This window comes from Dama dama, chromosome 1, assembly GCF_033118175.1.
Source record: "Dama dama isolate Ldn47 chromosome 1, ASM3311817v1, whole genome shotgun sequence".
Classification (NCBI taxonomy): domain Eukaryota; kingdom Metazoa; phylum Chordata; class Mammalia; order Artiodactyla; family Cervidae; genus Dama; species Dama dama.
The window spans coordinates 21546769-21554561 of record NC_083681.1 but is presented as its reverse complement, the minus strand read 5'-3'; positions in this window follow the sequence as shown (position 1 = coordinate 21554561).

Below are 7793 nucleotides of genomic sequence, written 5' to 3'. Positions count from 1 at the left end.
AGTATATATACCAACACAAAGCAATGTACCATGGAAAGAAAACAATTCTGATTTTAATTTGGACACCAAGGGTTTGTTTTTTCAAGTGTGCAAAACTTTGAACTTTAGAAACTGAGGTGGGATGGAGGCTGATTTGTGACATACTCTGGGTTATATATAAAAGATTAATAGTTATATTAAAATTATAAGGCTAATCTTTGTATTAAAATTAAAGTCATAAGACTGTGGGTTTATGGTAAACACATGTGTGCTAGAAAGAAAGAAAGAAAGAAGTGTAAAAAGAAGGCTTTTGGTTACCCAAATTACTAAGACTGATTAACAACCAGAAACATAATGTTTCTGCAAAATTTGAACATTGTGATGCTACTAAAATTTATTGAATTACAAATAATGAATTATAGTTCATGGATGAACTTAGTACTCTACCACTTTTAAGATGGTCTCCCGTAGATCATCCTGAGAGCAAACCCCAGAGACAGACATTGATAACGGACCCAAGATTAACCAGACAATCAGTAAAAATAGATACCCCATCTTATGTACCTGCATGCCTTTGTCAACCACCAAGAGTCCCCTGCCTCCTTGATTCTTTGAACAGATTTAGTGGGTGTGACTGAATAAGAATACGGTTCTCCAGAGATGGGAGCTATGCTCTGAGGAATGTGAGTGAAGAGAGAGTTCAGGAAGGGAAGCTGGGGCTGAGTGAGCTTGGACTCACGGGACTGGCCCTCTCTTATCCACCCGGTGAGAGAGGGCTCTGTCCTCTCCATCAACCTGTGAGGACAGTTGGGGGAAAGAAGGACCAGGGAAACTCTTGAGATTACTGGGCTGCATAAGGGCCTCCAGGAATGTAAAGCGAACCCAGTTCATGAGGTTGCATGCTCTGCTGCTACACTCAATAGGGGAAGACAGGGCCACCTGGATTTAATAAGGTTGGGGTGGGCCAAGAGAGTAGAGTCCCATGAGATGGAAAAGGGTGCTTGGAGTGTGTTCAAGGAGATGATTATAATGATCAGCCATTGAATTTCAGTTGGATAAGAACATCAGTGAGGATGGAAAGTCACAGGCTCAGTCTGAGCCCATTCTCAATAGCCAAGGTTATAGAAGGACAAGGGCTGTAAGAAAGCAAGGAGGAACCTGACCCTGATGTCCTCTTAGAGAGAGTAGAACCCAATCTCTAAGCCAGTGATCTGGTTTCCTCTGCCTTAAACAACTCTTGGGTCTGCTGGTTCACAAAATTGCCTTTAGAATCAAAATCGCCTTTAGAATCAAACCCAATACCTGCCAGAGATTCTTGGAGGGCTCAAACAAAACCTTGTGCACACCAGGAGACCCCACAGAGACTGAGCCAGACCTGCCTTTGAGTGTTTGAGAGTTTCCTGCAGCGAAGTACGGGTCAGCAGTGGCCTGACACAGGGCCAGGGTCTCTGGGTGCAGCAGACCTGGGTATGGCATAAGCTCTCTTGAAGGAGGTTGCCATTTACCCCACCACAGAGCCCCCAGAACTTACACAGGACTGGGGAAACAGACTCTTGGAGGCCACAAACAAAACCTTATGCACACCAGGATGCAAGAGAAAGGAGCAGTGGCCCCACAAGAGACTGACCCAGATTTGTCTGTGACTCTCCAGGAGTCTCCAGCAGAGGCATGGGTCGGTGGTGGCCTGCTGCAGGGTTGGGGGCACTGAGTGTGGCATTGTGTGCACAGGATATGTTGAAGGACTTTATTTTTGGGGGCTCCAAAATCACTGCAGTTGGTGACTGCAACCATGAAATTAAAAGACGCTTGCTCCTTGGAAGAAAAGCAATGACCAACCTAGACAGCATATTAAAAAGCAAAGACATTACTTTGCCAACAAAGGTCTGTCTAGACAAAGCTATGGTTTTTCCAGTAGTCATGTATGGATATGAGAGTTGGACTGTAAAGAAAGCTGAGCACCGAAGAACTGATGCTTCTGAACTGTGATGTTGGAGAAGACTCTTGAGAGTCCCTTGGACTTCAAGGAGATCCAACCAGTCCATCCTAAAGGAAATCAGTCCTGTATATTGGAGGGACTGATGCTGAAGCTGAAACTCCAATACTTTGGCCACCTGATGTGAAGAACCGACTCATTTGAAAAGACCCTGATGCTGGGAAAGATTGAAGGCAAGAGGAGAAGGGGACGACAGAGGATAAGATTGTTGGATGACATCAGCGACTCGGTGGACATGAGTTTGAGTAAGCTCCAGGAGTTGGTGATGGACAGGGAGGCCTGGCATGCTGCAGTCCATGGGGTTGCAAAGAGTCGGACATGACTGAGCGACTGAACTGAACCAACCTCACTATTAAGACTAAAACTAGCAAGTAGGAATAAAAGATCCAGCTTGAAAAGCGTGTTTTCAGAAAAAATGTTAGTCTATTTGCATCTCATGACACTGTTGCAAAATGTGACTCATACACTCAAAGTCCAGAAAGAAACTAAATTAAGTGCTTTAAAAGAAAACAATTTTTCCTGATGTACTCTAAATTTTCCTAAAATAAGGCTGAAATAGAAAAATCCTTATTTGTAGCCTGCAAAGGAGGTTCCCGCCATGGAGGCAATTGGCTATTTGCCCCAGGATATGTCACAAATGACGAGAAAATGTGGGCATTTGGCTCTTGTTCAGGTTCAGGTGGGGGTTTGGCCAGGCCTGCGGTTCCTGGGAAGTCTGTCCAGGGACCTGTCTTCCAACCACCCACTACATGTTTTGCAGGGACAGGATCACAGGCCTCAAAGGATGTTGTTCCGAGGAGACTAGAAAGCCAGAAGGAAGCGAAGGGTAGCACTCCCTACCCCACATGGTTCTCCCACTGTTGTCTGTCTGTAGGAGTGATACTAATGCCTGTAATATTTCATCCTGCTGCGTGAGACTCGGGTGTTCCTGTCAGATGAGTGATACTGGAGAAGGGGCTTTCTGTTCTCCCCCCACAGATGGGCGTGTCACTCACATACTCCACAACCCAGAGTGAGTAAAGACAAAAATCCAAAATTATATCTATGTTTTTAATTTTTGTTTTAAATACTTTTGTATTTAGTGTAGAAAAATAAATGTGAATGTTTATGTTTTTCCCTCTTAAGAGCTATTCACCCTTGTTTCCTAAGGAAGAAAGAAAAATATTTAGTAATTAGTGTTTGGGATATCAGAGAAGCTGCATTCTCCAACAAACTCCAACTGGATCAGAGATATAAATGTCTAAAAGAAAATTTAGAGGCTTCCCTGGTGGTCCAGTGGTTAAGAATCTCCCTTGCAATGCAGAGTTCAATCCCTGGTCTGGGAAGATCCCACATGCCGTGGAGCAACTAAGCCTGTACACCACAACTACTGAGACCGCTCTCTAGAGGCCACAAGCTGCAACTTCTGAGCCCACCAACCACAACTACTAAAGCCTGCTTGCCTAGAGCTCGTGCTCCACAACAAGAGAAGCCACTGAAACGAGAAGCCTGAGTACCCCAACTAGAGAGTTGCCTGTGCACAGCAATGAAGATCCAGCACAGCTAAAAATAGATAAAAGAAAATCTAAAGGTACTAGAAGACTTAGAAGGAATTCCCAAATACAGTAGACTGACCATATGCTTTTATTTTCTCTGTGTAGGATAAATAAAAACTCCCAAAGATATGTCTGTGCCCTAATCCCCAGAACCTATGAATGTTACCTCAAATGACAAAGACTTTGCAGATGTGATTAAGGCCCTTGAGGTAGGGCGATTACTCTGGATTATCTGAGTGGGCCCTAAATGCAGCAACAAGCATCTTTTTAGGAGAGAGAAGGCAGAGGTGTTACACAGACACTGGGGAAGGCAATGCAATCCCAGGGGCAGCGACTGGAGTGATGCAGCCACAAGCCAAGGAATGCTGGCAGCCACCAAAAGCTAAGGAGCTGGGAACAGAGTATCCCCTGGAGCCTCCAAGAGGAATGTGGCCCTGCTGACACCTTGATTTCAGATATCTGGCCTCCAGAAATGAAAAATAAATTTCTGTTTTTTTAAGTCACCAATTTAGTGGTAATTTGCATAGTGACCCTATACTTGATCTTAGCCAAAAGGCCAAGAAGTGATGCATAGTGACCCTAGAAAACAAATACACTTCTGGATCCACCCAAACGTCACCAAAATAACAGTGAACAGAAGGAAAATGATACAACTCACAAAGATAAGAAAAACAGCAGAAAAGAATATCTGTAGATTTTTGGAAAATAGAAAAATGAATGAGAGGCAACTTACTTATCCAAAGTAAGAAAACTGCAACCCTCAGAACCAGGAGAAAGGGCTGTGAGCAAGACACGAGTCACTTCTCCCAGAGGGTCACCAAGCACCAGGCGGGGTGGGGGCAGAGAGTGGGGCTGAAGCTGGAAGACGTCCGGTGTCATGAAGAACACCACACTGGGTCACTCCCGCACCCCTTGCTTGATTCTGATCAGCCAAGGGCCCAGTACACCCCTGTTTCTGGCCTCCCACACCTCAGTCCATTCCCCTGATCCTATCACCACATGACAAACCCATCAGTTCTACTCACACTCCTTCTGTTGAAGAGAACTGGTCTCAAGGTTCGTCCTAGATGTGGGTGGGCTGGGTGATACCACGCAGGGCCCACACTGGCTTCCCACCACCCTGCCATGCTACAAAGGAAGGCATGCTTTCTGATGGCCTAATAGCAGCATCTGCCACACTCTCTAAGGCACATTTTCCTAAAATTTCAGAACACTGGGCATAAAAAGAAGATTCTAAAAGTTCCCCAGATGAAAAACTTGGTCACTTCATGTACTATCAACAATCTGACTGGCATCAGACTTTAAAAGAGCAATTCAAGATGCTAGAAAACAATAAGGCAACACCCTCAGTAACTTATAAACGAAAAGTTTCTATTTAGCCAAGCTGTCACAAAATGTAAGGGTGGTATGCAAGTTTTGAATGATATGCCCACAATGCATCATCTAAGAGGAAGCTATCAAAGCACATAATTCTGCACAATGTGGAGTAAACAAGAAAGTGGAAGACATGAAATCCGGGGGAAGAAAAAAATAATCAGGATGCATACAGGAGAGTGGCAAAGGGGGAGTCCTAGCATGATGGATGTTTATCACACCTGGCAAGCAGCCATTCCTACTTGAACAGAAGCCTGTGCAAGTGTGAAGGGGAGACATTTAAGCAGAAAAATAGAACTGATAGATTATTTACTGTGTTTGAGAATTTGGGGAAAAATTATTACTAAGAGTTTGCCAAATTTGTTGGATTATCTGGGGACAAAAAGTGATGACATGTAGAAAACTAAGCAATTTCATCAGAAGTAAGGGGGGATTAGCAATTATTAATGCCAGGAAAAGCAGTTTATATAAGAAGATATAGTTATGATATAATATCTGGTTCAGTGGTGAATAATATTTGATAGCCATATGAGCACTGACTCGACTTAACTAGGCATTGCAACATAATTATTTTGGGGAAAGGGGAGAAACTAAAGTGGGGAGAGTTAGAGCTGGATAAGAAATCAAAAGCCTCAATGATTTCTTTTGCAGGATTCTAATCTATACATATTTTCTGCACATGTACAAAGAAATTCATCACATCACTGACAAGAAATAGCAAAACAGAGACAACTTAAATGTCAGTTGAGGGATAACTAGCTGTTAAACATTATCTTAAACGGGTTATGGTTAAATGGAGTAAAATACAAGCTTTAAAAAAAGCCAAGCAATAAATGATGGCATGGACAACCAGATAGTGAAAAAGTGGAGAGGGGTGGGTCCAATACACCATCACTTTGGGGGGAAAATAAATATATGTATCAATATATTCCCATGCACAAACATTGAATCTTATATATGTAAAATTTCTGGAAAGATACACAAAGAACAGCTAACTGTGACTGTTTATATGGCAGGAAACTGTGATCAGACAGGAAGGGATAGAAAGAGATCTACTTTTCACCACACACCATTTTGTTATTTAAAATTTTATGCCAGACAATATGTTATCTATTCAAATGAATACTTTTTAATAAAATTATGTTTTTAATTTTTAATAATTTTTAAAGGAAGGGAAAAAGCAAACTGGCAAAGGTAAGAAAAACAAAACAAAAAAATTAGCCCCCTTAATATCTCAACTTAATACATCAAACATGTCTCAAAATGTCATTTCACTATTTTTAGCATTTTCTTTTGTGCTGTGCTTAGCCATTCAGTTGTATCTGACTCTGCGAACTCATGGACTGTAGCCCTCCAGACTCCTCTGTCCATGGGGATTCTCCAGGCAAGAATATTGGAGTGGGTTGCCATGTCCTCCTCCAAGGGATCTTCCCAACCCAGGGATCAAACCCAGGTCTCCCACGTTGCAGGAAGATTCTTTACTGCCTGAGCCACCAGGGACGCCATATATCATACATGTCTTAAAATGTCATTTCTCTATTTTTTAACATCTTCCTTTAGGTGGCGGCAACTGCATTTTTTTTATGCTATCCATCTGTCCAACCTCGAAGATCAGTTCAACTGTAGTGTTTGGATTTCTTATTTTTCCTTTTCATAAGAAAAAAATTTCTTAAGATGTTAAAGTACGTATTAATGACATGCATGGTCTGGAGATGTTCCTGAGTATTGTTAATGCAAAATATGAAAATAATAAACCTAAAAACAGGTTATAAAGTTGAGGAACTATAAAACAGACTGGGAAGCTGTTCCCCAAAATGTTGGCAGTGATTATTTCTGGATAGTAAAGCAATTAATAGGTGAATTTGTTTTTCTCTTTGCCTTTCTAAATATTTTACAATGAACATGGTATTTTTTTTAAAAGCTTTTGTTTTATTCTTCAAGCCTGATGGTCTTAAGTGTCACCTGGCACCCAAACATTTCCAATATCACTGAGCTCTTTATTTCTTAACTGTGGAATGAAAATAATGACAGAAACTTTAGGCCCACCATAAGGACTATTGAAGGAGAGATTTCAGGGCTAAAGGAGCCTTTCAATATTCTTCAAATCTATAATCAGATTTACTGTGCATGCTAAGCTGCTTCAGTTGTGTCCAACTCTACAACCCTATGGACTGTGGCCCACCAGGCTCCTCTGTCTATGGGATTCTTCAGACAAGAACACTGGAGTGGGTGCCATGCCTTTCTCCAGAGATTTACTGTGAAGTTAATAAAATCATGCTTTGGCGTAACCCCTCTTCACTTGCTCTTATCCCTTCCATAACCTTGTGTCTCATTTTTTTTATGTGTATCATGGTTGTGACTTTATTTTCATAATTTTATTTATTTTGGCTGCGCTGGGTCTTCATTGCTGCACAGGCTTTTCTCTAGTTGCCACGAGCAGGGGCTACTATCTAGCTGCAGCGAGTGGGCTTCTCATTGCAGTGGCTTCTCTCCTTGAAGGGCACAGGCTCTAGGGTGGGTGGGCTTCAGTAGTTGCGGCTTCCAGGCTCTAGGGCACAGGCTCAGTAGGTGTGGCTCATGGGCTTAGTTGCTCCGCGGCATGTGGGATCTTCCCAGATCAGGGATCAAACCCATGTTTCCTGCACTGGCAAGCAGACTGTTCTACCTCTGAGCCAACAGGGATGCCCCCATTGTATCTTATTTTGAATTCATAACTTTGTATTCTTTTCCTCATAGGGCTCATAAATTGTCCAGTTACAGCACCTACCCAACCAAGACCCACCACCGCCAAAGCACATCAAAATACTGTTTGACAATTTTTTAACATCCTTGAATGAGATAGTCTAGTTATCATTTATTCTGAGGGAATGTAGGGAAGATATCTATAAACTCCCACTAAACTGACAGGCCAA